The 16,143-nt window shown below is 30.7% G+C and overlaps 3 long non-coding RNA genes across 7 annotated transcripts in view; 1 reads left to right on the forward strand and 2 right to left on the reverse strand.

Annotated features, from left to right (window-relative positions):
• Positions 1-739: 739 nt before the first annotated feature.
• On the forward strand, positions 740-4,819 carry LOC127070201 (uncharacterized). Of its 2 annotated transcripts, XR_007784337.1 has the most exons (7): positions 740-1,313; positions 1,717-1,772; positions 1,864-2,072; positions 2,209-2,464; positions 3,400-3,571; positions 3,658-3,900; positions 4,440-4,819. It is a non-coding gene; the product is annotated as an uncharacterized LOC127070201 (long non-coding RNA). The 2 variants fall into 2 exon arrangements; XR_007784336.1 differs by having other exon boundaries at positions 2,209-3,571.
• Positions 4,820-7,407: 2,588 nt separating this feature from the next.
• LOC127070096 (uncharacterized) overlaps positions 7,408-16,143 on the reverse strand; it is a 64,748-nt gene continuing 56,012 nt past the window's right edge. Inside the window, exon 7 of the long non-coding RNA XR_007784045.1 lies at positions 7,408-9,876. This is a non-coding gene — a long non-coding RNA (uncharacterized LOC127070096). The remainder of the gene's footprint in view (positions 9,877-16,143) is intronic.
• On the reverse strand, positions 10,779-16,123 carry LOC127070099 (uncharacterized). 4 transcript variants are annotated; one of them, XR_007784058.1, is made up of 6 exons: positions 16,106-16,123; positions 14,881-14,972; positions 14,236-14,525; positions 13,923-14,094; positions 13,655-13,837; positions 10,779-13,575 (listed from the first exon to the last, which is right to left on the reverse strand). It is a non-coding gene; the product is annotated as an uncharacterized LOC127070099 (long non-coding RNA). The 4 variants fall into 4 exon arrangements; XR_007784057.1 differs by having other exon boundaries at positions 14,881-15,007; positions 16,106-16,120; XR_007784059.1 differs by lacking the exon at positions 16,106-16,123 and adding an exon at positions 15,037-15,054.

Below are 16,143 nucleotides of genomic sequence, written 5' to 3' on the forward strand. Positions count from 1 at the left end.
AAAACGGAGAGATCTCATATATACTGCGAGGGATGATAATATGGAAAGAGAATTCATTCAACATTTATCATAGACATCGTAGAAAATTATAAAGGACAAAATTATGATTTTTTCGCAAAAATATATGATCCTCCCTGTCTCCAAATTCTCTTGTTAACGGGTTTTGATCGGAACTTAACGATCTGCACTGACGTAATCGTCTCCTAGCTATCATCAAGCACCATCGTATTAAACGATTCATCATTATTTCTCTCCGTTCATGAGTGCTCTTCTCCGCGCTTGGATACATCAAGCGGTCAGGAACAAGTGCGCGGTCTATAAGCGTACATCTGTCTGATTTGAAAAGAACAGGAAAGGTATTTTTTCATTTGTTTTCCCCCTATCAAACCACACAAACATCTGGATGATAAAATGCTCTGTACATGCTCAATTATCTACCTAAATCCTTCATTTAATTACTCGGTTACATCTTTTGCAGAACCATATACGCGTCGTTGATTTAATTATTCCGTTCGAACGAATACATTTTCCTAGAAATTTGCTCCTGATGGAAGAACTGAAAACAATGGTCCATAATACCTCTAGTTATCTAACATTTCATATATTATGTTCCAAATTAATCAATTCCTAGGAAGATATTTTATTTGTCAATTTTTATTTGAGAACTGTTTATTTTTATTACGTATAACCGAGCACAGCGATTTTTCTCTGAATAGGCGCACATAGAATCTAACACTGTTATAATTTTCCTGCAGCTTAGTAAAGATCTATTATACTTCTTTCTAGCCATCGTAATTCGGTCAATAGATTTCAATTCGGTCAATGTCAACATTCTCTTCGCACAAAATAAATAAATATGAATAATTAAATGTCAAAAAAATTTTCCTACTCGGGAAGTAGATAAACGCAATTCGATTTTTACATAGTGAATCACATGTGGAATCAAATGGGGAAAAAAGAATCAAAAAGAAAAAAAAGAAATAAAAGCAAAAAGGAAAGTTCCCGTAAACGGTAGTATCGATCCAAAATTATTGCTAACATTATGAAGAGATAATCGGGGATATTAGCTTCGTGAATATATAGAAAAGAGAAGGTTAAACGAAACAGCGCATGCTCGAGTCGATATAAGAGATGTTGCTAGCCATCCGCGGAAGTTGAATAAACCGTTTATTCCGTTTCGAATCGTGCTACCAGCAAGTTCCTGCGAGTGTCCAAATAATATTCCAAACAGAAACGAATCAGAATAATATATAAGCTCCTGACCAGTGAAAATAGTGGATAGTATCTAGAAGATTCTGCAGAACACACTATCGGTTAGTAAAATGTTATTTGAATTTTATACCGTTTAATATTAACGTTTTATACTGTATTTTATACAATTTTGTGTTCAATGCTATACTGCTTATATTATACTATACTTTATAATATACCATCATATGGTTTTATAATATACTATAGAAAGTTGTATATCTTATTATTATTTTACACTATACATTACACCGTGCAGGTTTTCTTGGGTATATTATTGTATAATATTAAACAAAATATTATAATTCGAGTTATTTGAACGAAAATTTAGTGAAATATTTGGAATAATATAAATATCACTTTGAATGTTAAATTTGAGACTCCTTTTCTAATTATCGGGTTGTTATAAAAGGGTGTTTGGATCTATGAATCGTAATGCTTCATTAAGTACTACTTGTTTTTTTACAGATAGTTGTAAAAGTTCTGATTATCAATGGAAGCACAATTATATTCCCTATTACTTAGTAAGTTCATTACTTTCTGTTTAAAATTAATTTAAATATTTTCTCTTTTATCTACAACGTTTCTTAATGGAATTTTCTCTATTCTTTTCAGTCGAAAGGAACATTCGATACATCCATTATTTCATATATGTATCGATTTATATTTATATATATGTTCACTTATGCATCTGTTTTTTCTATAATGCCTTACTTACGATGTATATATTAGAGGCAAACTACGAGCGCATATATTTATATTTTTATCTATTATTTCGTGAATTATCTGCGCTGTCTTATTAATTAAGAAGGAAGTAAATAGATGTAAGTTGAAAAAGAAAATTGAAAGATAAGAACGTGAAAATAGATATTTAAATTCAAGAAAAAAAGAAGCGAACGAGTGTGTATTAGGAAAGTGGATCAGTTGATATCGAATTCACATTTTCATATATTTGTTTAGGATACATCATTTGTAATCAAATTATTGATAAACATTTACTTCTTCGGAATATGAGGACAAAATTGGCGAAAAAAAAGAAAATAATTAAAAGTTAATCGAAAACTTGGAATAATTTATTTTTAATCGAGGCAACATCGTGTCCAGACCAAACTTTAAGAAAGAAAAGATAATTAACAATTAAACCGTAGTACCTGAACATTGGCTGCATATTTGGATTCGATAATGGGTTTCGCTAATATTATTCATTATTTTCTTGGTAAGTTGCATCTTATTTAAATTTTATAGTATCTAACGCGAAGATTAATTTTCATAAGATTTTGTTCTTTATAATGCATGCTATGGACAATAGGTTAATTTTATATCCTATCTATAAGTTATATTAGAGACGCTACGTTATGCATTATTTTATACAACTTCATATCCAATACTACGATATATTGTTTTATAGTAGATTATAGAAAATTGCGTAGTTTCTTATTATTTCTTCATGCTATAGTTAACTTATTTTTATTATTATTAGATACTATATTTTACGTGTGAATTATCTTTTACTTGTTGCATAATTTTGAATTATTGTGTAATATTAAACCGAGGAGAAAGGCTAATTAGGGGTTATCGGAATTAGGATATTTCTTTTTAGACATTTATACGATCCAATCGTATAATCGTATATAGAGCCAACTGTTGCGCATCTGTTTGCTATTCCGTGATATTATTCCGTATTTGCTATTTCAATGATACTACCTGTTGAAGAGTCTAACAAACTAGGTGAATTGCTTGTCTGAAACTAGTAATTGCTTGTTTGCCGGTCAGCTAATCAATTAGAATAGAGATGCATGATTCCATGATAAGAATACAAAGAGACGAACGTAGAGACGACGTGTCTTCCGGAGACACATATCCGCAACCGAACCGATTTCCTTTACTTTTGCGATGAGACCTATTAGTTTTCGTTTTCAATTATTATACTATCAGTTTGCGTGAATCTAAAGTTCATTTCAGAATGTTTTAAGGAGATTCTGACATTTTTTCTGATAAAAATAAAATTTTGAAAATGGACTCAAATTTTTGCATAAATAATTTGGACGCTGATTAGGTATATTAAAAGATTAATTGAATATTTTTTATATTTTCGGAAGACTGAAGTATGTTTAACAAAAAAAGATATTTAAGGCATCAAAATTTTTTCAGGATCAATATTTATTAATGTCAATATGAAAATCATTCCATTGTAATAGTTCCAATAGAACTATTCGGAAGGAGTAAATTAAAAATATTTGAATGTTCATATATGTGATATATACTATTGATATTATCGTTATTGACATCAGTATTCATATAATGGAGCTTCTCGGAAAAATTAGTAAGACAGATCTATCGAAATAATTATATCGATCTTCGTTTATATCAGTATATGTGTACGTACTTATTTCTAATTTTTGTTCGTAGATGATTGTGATAATTGTCCCTTTTCACGTAGTAATTGTTTCACACGATCGAATCGACGGAGGAAATATAGAAATTTGTATAAAGAGAAATAGAAGGAAAAAGGTTTTTGATGCGGTGTTACCACAGATTGTTGAAAGTTGATATTCCATATGCAAGTCGAAAAGAGTCAATTGCAGAACAGAAGGAAATTATTAGAGAAAAATAATAATGGCTGCTATATACATCCATTCCTGGCAAACTACTGTAAGTAATTTTTCATTTTCTTCATTAACGAGTAATAATTATAATAATAAAATTTGTGAAAATTCTGCTTTAGTTTTCTAATTGGATCATTTTGTAGTCTCACTGATATGGAGACAATGATCACGGCGATTGGCTTCCCATATCATGTTGCATAAAACCAGAGAACTTTAACACTTTTGATCCTAATGGTGCATACGTTGGTGTTTTATTAAGGAAACTTAGTAAAATATTTGCAATAATATAAAAACACGTTTGGATGTTAACATTTAACAGTCTCCTATTTTAATTAATTAGGGTTATTACAAAAGTGTATTTCATTCGATCAATAGTGATAGGATACTACGTCTTAAGAGTTATCATGAATTGTACCTTCCAAAATCTTTAATAATAATAATTTGCTTAATTACGTTTATTCATAGAGGGAGGCACAGCCATTTTCGCTAATTCATTACATTTTTTTACAATTACCTTAAAGAAAAACTTATTCAATTTTTTCTTATGTACACGTAGGTGAATGTAATTTTCTTCATTCTTTGCAGGCGGCAGCGAAAGAACTTCGATGTTTATTCGTCGGAGTACAAAGAACTGATCTGGTAACTCCAAATCTAAAAGTCCAAGTCATTCATTTGTTGATTTTACACGCTACCAACAACTGCCATTTTTAAATTTAAGTCTAATAGAAAATAAATTAAAATTGTTTGATATACCGTCTGTGTTCCATAGCATGTAATGTTTAGCGAAATCTACTATTGCTTAAACAGTGAATAGTTTAACTCGTCGTTCATTTATATCGTTTAAATGAGTTTAAAATTATCAAAAGTATTAAGTTTGAAGTTTTCACCTTTAAAAAGTGAGAGGGAAGCGTCAGTCATTCCAATGTTCGTTTTTATTGGCATCACACGCAGCTACGAAACTCAGATGCAAGTATTCCAATATGAAAATCATAAATTATTTAAATTTTAGCTTAAAATTATTTTATGTTATTCGCGCGTTACGATATTCGTAATGTTTAAGCGAATATACTATCGTTTAAATATTACGGTTATGAAAATAATTCAAAGGGTTAAAAAGTGCAAAGGGTTAAAAAGAAAAATAATTGTTACAAAGTAGCCTGAAAAAAAAAGCAAACAAATATGTATTCAGAAAGTATTACAATTTCATATTCTCTATGTTTGCGGTATATGTAAACTGGATTTTTGATTTATATTTACTTTTCTCTTAATTTTTCAGAAATTCTCTCAAAAATTTATTAATCCTGCTCGGAAGAAAGATAAATAAGCATAAATTTTCATTTCTTGAATGAATTCTGAATACCTATTTATTTGCTTTTTTCTTTTGTTCTTTTCTTTTTAATTAAAATTCCTTTTTTTAATTTATTTTATGGTTTAATTTTCTTTTTAATCGTAAATTGATTTATATACTTAGAGATGCATACGCCGAGATAAATAGTTTATCATAATATATTAAATATATATGTTGACAATTATATTAATATGTATGTATACAAATGTATTTAATTGTTATACTATTATGTTATATGTGTGTTTGTGTGTGTATGTTTAAACACACATACACATAAAGTCTGTATATAAGAATAAGTGTTATACGAAATTATCGCTAATGTAAATTTTAACAGTATGTAATAAACTTAAAGGCAACTACAAAAATAGCTCTACATCCCTGTATTATTAATTACGTTTTACGCAACTGACTGTAGAAAAAAAATTATCCTTGACAAATGCATTCAGATTGATAGATCGAAACAAAAAAAAATAGTAATATGATTTATTTTAACGAGAGCATCTTGTTTAAAGTGATATGTACCATAGAAATATCATTATGCCGCCTGATCGGGGGCTTATGTATTCTTTTGGATTTTCCCTCTCTTGAATCTTCCAAGAACTTGCATGGAAGACTACTAGATTCAGTACCAACATCTTTAATCCGTTTCAATGAATACAATAAATTCAAGTATCAAATCAAGGTTTTCCTATCATTTATTTCTGTCATTATTTTTCATTCATTATCGAGATATTATGTCATCCACGGTTATCTCATTACAATGCTGCCAATAATTTTGAAACGAAACTATCGTAAATGGTGAATTTTTTTTTGTTTTTTCGTTCTTTTCTCTTTTTGAGTCCATCTCTGCTTTTGATTCCTCCTATCGATCATTCTCCATAACTATATCTTTTCGATTATTTTACTTTGTAAAAATTTAATTTTGCTTATCTCCTTTTTGGGGAGTGAATATTTTTTCGCATTTATTTATTGATATTTATTTATTTTTCGTGAAAAACACAATGACATTGCCTAGACAATAGGATTCAGAAGATTCTATTCAGAAGGAAAGATTATTTCATGGAGAGCTATTTCCTATAACATTTATAAGTTATGCTTAGCGCCACGTCGATCAGTTAGTCGAGTAACGATAAATAAAAAAAAGTATGATAGATCTCTATTACGTTAGGCACTCTATTATATCAGTATTATATTATATCTGTGCTTATCGAGAAATTAAATCATTCGGATAATGCATTCGCAAAATACAAATATTATTTTACTAGAAATACAATAAAATCACTGCTACACTCGGTTATACGTAATAAATAATAAATGATTGCAGAAATATAATTTTTTCATAAGAACTAACTAGTTTAGGGCATAACATACGCCATATAGCGCAATACAATATACGCAACCTTGTATATAGTGCATAATTAGCTCATTCTTTTGTTCTTCGCTCGGAAATAAATTTTCAGAAAAATCTACTCGCTCGTATGAAAGAATTGAATCAGTTACGTGGTGCATTGCTTTGCAAAAGACTTAACTGGCTAGTTAAATGATGCAGTTAAATAATAATAATAAAGTAATTGAATTATATAGCTTATCGTATTATTCAATTGTCTAGTCGCTTTGTTGAGAGGAAAACAAATTAGAAAATTCCTTTTCTTTTTCTTTTTTTTTTTGAAAATGAGACAACAGGTGTGCGTACACACGCACACAAGACCGCGCACTCATTCCCGGCCACTTGACTTGCGCAGATAAGCGCGCACCACATCACACGCAGATGGAGAGAGATAACGAAGGTTTAAAACGACGGTACTCGACGATAAGTAAGGGAGAAAATAATAGGTATATTCTCTATCATTAAATCCCTATTGAAACGTATCAACAGGGTAATTCGCGCTACGCAGCAAATTACTTCGTCCAAATCGCAATATTGTTTATATCAGTACATAGCCATGTACTTATTTACAATTTTTTGTTCGTGGATGATAGTGATAATTGTTCCTTGTCACGTAATAATTGTTCCACACGATCGAATCGATAAAGGAAGTACGAAAATTTACATAAAGACAAAATAGAAAGCGAAGGATTTATGCTTCATTGTGTACTATGCACCTCTCGGCAACTACCCAAAATATCTTGAATAAATTTAAATCTTGTAAAGAATAATAATGCTTTACTTTCAAGGAATAAAGAGGGTAGAAATGATATAAAGTGTTAAACGGATATTTCCTTTTATTCGCAAGATTTAGTTTCCGATGCGATGTTACCACACACATTGCGAAAAGTTGATGTTCCTTACATACACATCGAAAAGAGTCGAGCGCAGAATTCAAGAAATCATTACAGAAAAATATTAATGGCTACTATGTACATCTATTCCTAGCTTAATTACGTTTACTCATAGAGAGAGATACAAATATTTTCGTTAGTTCATTACATTTTTTTACAATTACCTTAAAGAAAAACTTATATAATATATTTTCTTATATACACCTACGTGAATGTAACTTTCATTCTTTGCGGGTGGCAGCGAGAGAGCTTCGATGTTTATTCGTCGGAGTACAAAGGAAAACTAATTCGGTAACCGTCCAAACTAATCATTTATTGACTGTACATGTTGCCAACAACGGCCATTTCAAAATTCGAGTCCAACAGAGAATAAATAAAAATTATCTGATATTCCGTCGGTGTTTCGTGGCGTGTAATGTTTAACGGAATCTACTACTGCTTAAATAGTGGATAGTTTAACTCGTCGTACATTTATATCGTTTAAATGAGTTTAAAATTATCAAAAGTATTAAGTTTGAAGTTTTCACCTTTAAAAAGTGAGGGTAACCGTCAAAGTCATTCCAATGTTCGTTTTTATTGACATTACACGCAGCGATGAAACTCAGATGCAACTATTCCAATATGAAAATCATAAATTATTTAAATTTTAGCTGAAAATTATTTTATGTTATTCGCACGTTACGATCTTCGTAATGTTTAAGCGAATATACTATCGTTTAAATATTACGATTATGAAAATAATTCATTTGTCGATTCTATTATATCTAAAACATTAACTTGAAATATTATAATTATTACTATAATAATAATAATATTCAGTTTATCAAAAATCAAGCAAAAGCATATCAATTCTTCGTTCTTTCGGTAAAAAGATGAAAAGCACAGAATGATTTCTATTTTGATATTATTCCGTATTTACCTTTTATACTCGGCGTCCTTTCGAACGTTTGGTAGCAGCAACAGGGCGGTATTAACGTCGCACAAACGTGGTATATAGTGTAACATATTACATAGTCTCACTTTGGTACACCAAGGAATATATGTAGTGGTATTTGTTTTATCTGAATTTATATAGATCGAGGAACAAATTTCTTGCAAAAGAAATCAAAATTCTATGAAAACAAATGATTCTGATCTTAATTCTTATTTTCAAAATGAGACAACATGTGTCCGTTCACACGCAGATAGAAAGACACACGTATTCCCGTCCACATGTCAGTGCACAAAAGCGTACACAAGAGCACACGTGCATGGAGAGAGGCAATAACAAATCTTTTAATCCGAGAGTAATTAACGATACGTACATGCATTTTCAGTAAGACCCAATCAAAACTTACTAACAAGAGAGTTGGGATTACACAGCAAATTAATTCGTTCAAATTTCGATATTACTAAAAAACGTACACTAAGTATTATAAATATTTTTCTAGTACATATCGTGAATACTATATGAAGAATAATTTGAAACACTGAACTCAAAATTTCTTCTATTGGGATATACTACTCAATTTAAATTGATGAAATAACTATGACGTAAACATGGCCTTAACATTTCTCGTATAATTTAAAAATATTCTCGGGCTAGTATTGTTATCTGGAAAAGCGGTGAGTCTTTATATCGTTCTCGTAGGTTTACTTATGATAGATGATAAACTTTCAGTTCCATCTTAATTTCACTTTGATTCATGTTCCACATGGAACGTCTGACAATCCTTCAACGGTCCTTTCGACTTGAACCTAGCTAAAACTCCCCATCCATGGATTCTTTGAAAAAGGTGTATTCATGAAAAAGGTCTAATCGTACCACTATTCGAACGAATAATGTTACGTCGAATTAAAAGGGATTGGTCGAGAAATTCGTTTCCTCCGAACACATATCCTTTTCGGCCGATTAACAAAAAATTTTAATCGACCTGCGTAAAGCGCATTCAAATGAAATACGTAGAGAAAAAGACGATGTAACGGAAAAAAAATGAATATGGAGAAAGATTCTCTCTGAATTCATATTCCTTATTATTGCGTAATACAGGAAAAGAAATGATAGTTTCAAGAGATAAACAAAGGAGAAATTAATTCTTATTGATAGTCATTTTTAAGTAGATAAATAAAAAAAATTAATTGTCAATAGTCAATATTCTTTAATTAATTTCAAATTATAAGCTGTGAAGGAAAAAGAAAAAAAAAAAGAAAAAAAAAGTAATATGCCGAATTAAAAGATATTGTTCCTTAATAAAAGAGAATCTCAATACCCCTTAATTAATTTCATTTTCGACCTTTCCGTTCGTCTGAGCAATTAATGTGCGTAAAACGTAATAACCATAACTGCCCTGAACCCTTTCGGACGTTAGCTCTCAGCAAATCGATGGTACTTTATCGAGCAAACGTAGTTCACATCTGAAAATATATATCATAATTTTAAAAGCACATAATGTATTATAGAGATGCTTGGTTTATATGAATTCGTAGATATTAAAGAACATATTTTGTTATAAACAGACCAAAATTTTATCCTTTATTATTTTCTACGAAATCTATGATAAGTTTTGAAGAAAATTTTTTACATTTGCATCTCTTTCATCGATGAGATCTCTTGTTTTTTTGCTAGATGATATAACTATCACTTCTATCGTTTTCTTCCGGATTAATATTTATTTTTTCTAACGTGGCTGTATAAACGCCTATTTGAAATTCTTATTCACCGCTTATATCTTATATCATGAGACGTGTGCGTATTTGGACATCTAGCCGATCTTCTAATAAAAAAAAAACAAATATGGAGATAATTGCATTTTACGAAATCACGGAATGATACATAATAATAACATAATACTTTCCTAGTTTTCTGACTAATTATTCGAGGGATCTATTTATACTACTCGAAGCTTCAGTACGAACTGATTTCAGCTTTGAAAATCTCTTTCTCCAGTTTTACGATCGCTTGTTTACTTCATCGAATTTCGCTATATATACAACTTCTTGTTATTATTCTCCTACAGCGAAACAGAGAAGGGCTCATATTGTCGTGAAAACACAACCCACGTTCTCTTTCGTAAGATCGACTGATATTCTTTTCATGTAACTTAGTAATTGAACGATCTTTTGATTTTTTTTATTGTGTCATTTCAATAGAAAACTTCAGAAAAATATGTATTTCTCAAAAAGTTGCGGTGGAAACAATGGTTCTTCAATATACATTAAATTCTTTGCAATATATCATTAAATAATTCTGAGGTTCTCTCGAAGAAGAAAAAGGAAAGAAAGTAATATTACGAAAAAAAAATAAATATGAGACAGGATTTTATTCGAAGCAATATATTTTATTACTATTGCGTAATAAAGAAAAGGATGTCTTTGTTAACTTAAGCAATAGGTATGTGTTTACAAGAAGGAAAGATAACATTGGATGCAATGTTTTCAAAGAATACCAAAGAAGATATACCTTCCGACGAAGAAATATTTTAGAAAAGAAGATTTCACAAAAGGAATTACGTAATACGAAAATAGTAGTATCGTCCATATCCAATAGTAATGGAACACTATTTTTAAGTATAACTTGGATTTACGAAAGAGGAAACAAGAATTTTCGTACGTGAGTTAATTTAAATACTTTCATAGCAATTAATTCGATATAACGTTAATAATTGAAATAATCATTAATAATAATGCATTATATCATAATGTAAGTAATAATAATTACAGTTGAAGGTGACATTTTCAAATTAGAAAACCAAACTTTCTGGATTTTAATTCTCTAATTAGAACGCAAGGGATGAGAAATTTCCCCTCTACTGTAATTATGTAGTAACAGTAATATATAATTAATGTACACGCAAAATAATCTCATGAATCTGGGAATCTTTCAATGAAATTGACAATTATTCTGATCTTCTTTAACTGAAATAATCATAAAACTGTAATTATTTATAATATAATTAATTACTACAATAGTGATTATTGTATACTTATGAAAAAGAAGTACGTTCACAGCGGTCTGGACGCTTATCTAATGTGCTTAAAGAGAGCGATAAGAAGGATTTGTTTGTAATAGTACATGAGTATGCCTCGTACGATATAGTGATATTTGATGAAGTAAACAAGTATTCATAAAACTGGGGAAAGAGATTTTCAAAGCTGAGCTCACTTCCTATTGAAACTTCGAGTAGTATAAATAGATCCCTCGACTAATTAGTCAGGAAACCAGGAAAGTATTATATTATTGTTATGTATCATTCCGTGATGTCGTAATATACAATTTGAGACTACCAATCCGTTTACTTATTTACTTCTTTTTTATTAAGAGAATCGCAAAATTTCCAAACACGAGTGAGTTTCGTGCTGTAAGTAATACCGAAGAGGAATTCCAGGTAGACATTTACACGGTTAGAAAAAATGAATATTAATCCGAAAGAAAACGATAGAAGTGATAGTGACGACATCCAACAAAAAACGGAGAGATTTCGTACATAATGCGAGGGATGATAATGTTGAAAAAGAATTGATTCAACACTTATCATAGACATCGTAAAAAACTATAAAGTACAAAATATTAATTTTTTTGCAAAAATATACGATCCTCCATGTCTACAAATTCCCCTGTTAACGAGTATTGATCGGAATTTAACGATCTGCGCGTACGCAATACCTTCTCTCATAGCTACTGTCCAGCCTTATCATATTAAACGATTTATTATTACCTCCATCCGTGCACGTACGCGTTTACGTACGCGAGTCAAGTGGGCGGGAATGAGTGCGCGTGTCAACGTACACTTGCTCCCTTATTTTGAAAAGAAGAAAGGTATTTCTTCATTAGTCTTCCTTTCATCAAACAAAGCAGACAATTCCATAAAACGACTAGCGGAATAATTCAATTATCCATTTAGCTGAACGATTTAATTCCCTGATTAAGTCTTCTGCAGATCGATGTAGTAGGAAGAATGGATTCTTCCATATGAACGAATACATTTTTTTAGAAAATTACCTCCTATTGGAGAATGCAAAATAATAACCCCGTTATAATTCTAGTTATCTTAAATTTCCTATATTATGTTCCAAATCAATTGATGTCTAAGAATATAGTCCATAACTCTGCACAATATGTAACTGTATTGTCAAACAATGAATCTACATAGGTAATTAAATGGTACAGCTAAACTTCAATTATCTGCTTGGTCTGATGAAAGAAAAGCAAATGAAAGAATTATTTCCTTATATTCAACATAAGCCAGCAGTTAGACGCACCCACGAACACAGAACAGCATACTCCATCCCGGCCACTCGACTGACGCAGATAGATGCGCACGCAGATGAAGAGAGTTAATAACGAAAGATTTAAAAGGAAGGTACTTAATGATAAGTAACGGAGAACGTATCACGGACATTCATTGTTACTAAATCCTTTTCAGAACGAATTAAATGGGCAATTCGCGCTACTGACCAAATTACTTCGTCCAATTTCAAAATTTATGGAAAACGCTAATTAAATATTACGAATATTTTTTAAATAGATGTGAATATCATGACAAACAAATTGGAATATAAAATTCAACGTTTCTCTCGTTTTAATTATATCGGATGATTACTTAATTTAAATCAATGGAATAACGATGACGTGAACGTGGACTTCCTATTTCACGTTTAATTTAAAAGTATTCCACTGCTAGTCATTATTTCCAAAAACGGTGAATCTTTTGGTTATTCCTGTCTGTTAAATTATTCTGTATTATATACATCCCGCAGTTTCATGTCAAGTCCCCTTTGATTCTTGCCTCATGGGAAACTTCGGAGGACCTTTCAATAAATCTTTCCGAGTTCAATCGAATATACGCTCCAGCTAAAGCCGCTCACGTTTGGATCCTTTGAAAAATGTAAATCTCTCCCATTTCCTCTTACCGCTGTTCCAAGCTTCATAAAACAGCGCCATATTGGTCTTTCCAAGCTTCGTCGTCAAGCACAAATGTTTTTTCTTCTTTTTCCTCTTCTTAAGTATTCTCAATCAGATAACGCATACATGAACAATAGCTAACGATGTTTCTTCCTTGGTTAGAATTTCCAACTGCTTTTTAAACCACTCTTCTGCATTCACGATCCAATGCGCTGTATTATAACAGATGAAATTAACATAGAAAATTGGATAAGATACGTGACGAGTTACTTATATCTGATCTCTTCGTACCTCGTTTATTTAAATTCAATATTGAAGTCGATGGTTGTTATAGTATTGTTCTAGCAATAGTAACATGTTGCTTTCATACACCAGATAATTAGCTTCCTCTCTCACCAACTTGGGTTTCAGATTATTGGCAAGATTTGTAATAAACTCGTAAGCAGCATCAGCTTCCTCCGCCGTTTTTACCATCTGACACATTAAATGACGAATAACAAGTAACGCACAATTCTATAAAAAAAAATAGAGGAAATTTTGTTCATTTATTATTATTTACCTCCTCTCCTACATCAAGCATTTTGTTTCCTATATCGAATATTCTTTATTACAGCAGTTGAAAATTATACGGATTCTTGATTTATATTGAAATAATACCTTTAAAATTGCTTAAGGTAAGAGACCTAATAACCCACTCATCGATAGAAATACTCTCGTCGCCATGATAAAATCTGTGTAAAAATTCAATAAATTTTCATAAAATGTACCTATGATATAGAATTTATATTCCATATTACACTTTAGAATAAAATATCTATATCTTATCTCTAAAATATCTTAATATTTGATAAACACAGCACTGATTGATTTACCATTTAAACATAAGACTGAAGAGAAAAACGTTTTCCTTTCCTAATCTGGTTGACGGTCGGATATTTGTCTTATCCAAATAGGACATATCGTCTGATGTAAGGAAAAACAAGAAGTACCGATGTACGTGTGTTTCATTTCAGATGTCGAATGTTTAATTATCACGTTGAACGTAGAAATCCATGTATCTTCTTTGAACGTAATTATAATTCAGATATCGGTCAACTAGGCTCCTCTGCAATAATTCTGGGCTCTTGGAACTGCTTTCATCTTCGTTTAGTCTTGTATATCTCTGAAATAAATTAAAATTCTTAGATTGGTGAAGACTTAGGGTAGACGTTCAATTGTTCATTGAAATTGTCCAGTCATCAAAGGTAAATCGGGCCACGCCATTTTTTGCGATATAAAGTACATCCTACGAGAAACAAGAAAATAATAATTAGGATGTTATTGATCATAAAAATCAGTTTCATTTTCGTAATATAGTATTGAAATTTTATAATAAATTACTAACGAATACAGATAAATTTACTTTATATCGACAAGGAACAAAAGACAAGAAAGAAGGAAGAAATTCTACCGTTTGAATTGCTTGTCAGTTAGAATTTGCGACGTATGAAGTATATACGTGATAATTAAGCACTTACTTACGTATTACTCGTTCAACAATTATCGAAAGGATGACTTCTGCAAGCGAGTTCCCTTCGCAAATCGCCATGTTAGATGACTGAGGTAATTTCTGAAGCCATGCGCGATGGAAAGGGTTATTACATTCTATGCAGATAATCAATACCACGTATTACCTGATAGAAAGAGCCGAAAAGACGCGGTACGGGAGGAAATAAATTTTACAATGTACTCCCATTAATTGGACAATAATTTTTTTTTTACCTTCCATTCCTTTCTCTATTTTAACGCTTTTTTCTTTAAAATTTACATATAGAAATTATATAAATAATTTTGCTAATCGGCTATTAATTTTTTCCCGCTTCTATCGTTAAAAATATTCATCTATAAGTATTAATTTGCAGCAAGAAATATTCCTTAAAATTTGTTTCGTAATATTACGTTCTATTCTCTTTGTATTAATTAAGTTAACAAGCTTCTTTCTTTTTTTATTACATAGTGATAATGAATATGTATTACATTAAATCATTCGTATTATTTATTTTCCTTTTCGCGTAATCCATTTGAATGCGTTTTACGCCGGACAATTACAAATTCCTATCCCGCCGTCGAAAGAACCGGAAATTATAGTAGTGGGGGAAACGGATTTGTCGACCAATCTCTTTTAATTCGCCTTACTACTGCCCTCTCCAATTAATTACCATAAGAAATAATCCACCATATAGCATAATTACATATTGCAATGATTGCTTTTGTTTTGATTAATTCATCGCACTCTACCAAGGGATAATATTAAATGAAAAGGAATAAATTTTTCGTTGTCATTTTTTCATAATAAAAATATCTTGTGAACATTATTGCCGACATTTTTAATTACCACCTGACTAACTTTGGCCAAAAATGTTATTTATGCAAACAATTCTTTCTTCCAATTTCTTTTTTCATAATAAAAATTGTATAATCGGCGAAATGATCGTTATGAGAATTATCTAATCGTCTTTTGAAACTTTCAGTTTGTCCTTAAAATTCATCCAAAGTGACGTGCTGTTTTATGTTATAGGTCGAATTTGAAAAAATGAGAAAAAGAAACGTTTCGTTCGATTTATATTGTATTAGTTAAGTTTATCCACGTTTTTCAAAATTTTTTTAATGTTTCTAGGGAATAACAAAAATCATCATGCTGAAAACAATAGCAAGGCACTTCCTTTTGAAATAAAGACGGTGACTCTAACTTATCCGTAATACCTTGTATAACGTGTTCGTCAGATGATCGATATTAAACA

The sequence above is a fragment of the Vespula vulgaris genome, chromosome 17 (genome assembly GCF_905475345.1).
Source record: "Vespula vulgaris chromosome 17, iyVesVulg1.1, whole genome shotgun sequence".
NCBI classification, from domain to species: domain Eukaryota; kingdom Metazoa; phylum Arthropoda; class Insecta; order Hymenoptera; family Vespidae; genus Vespula; species Vespula vulgaris.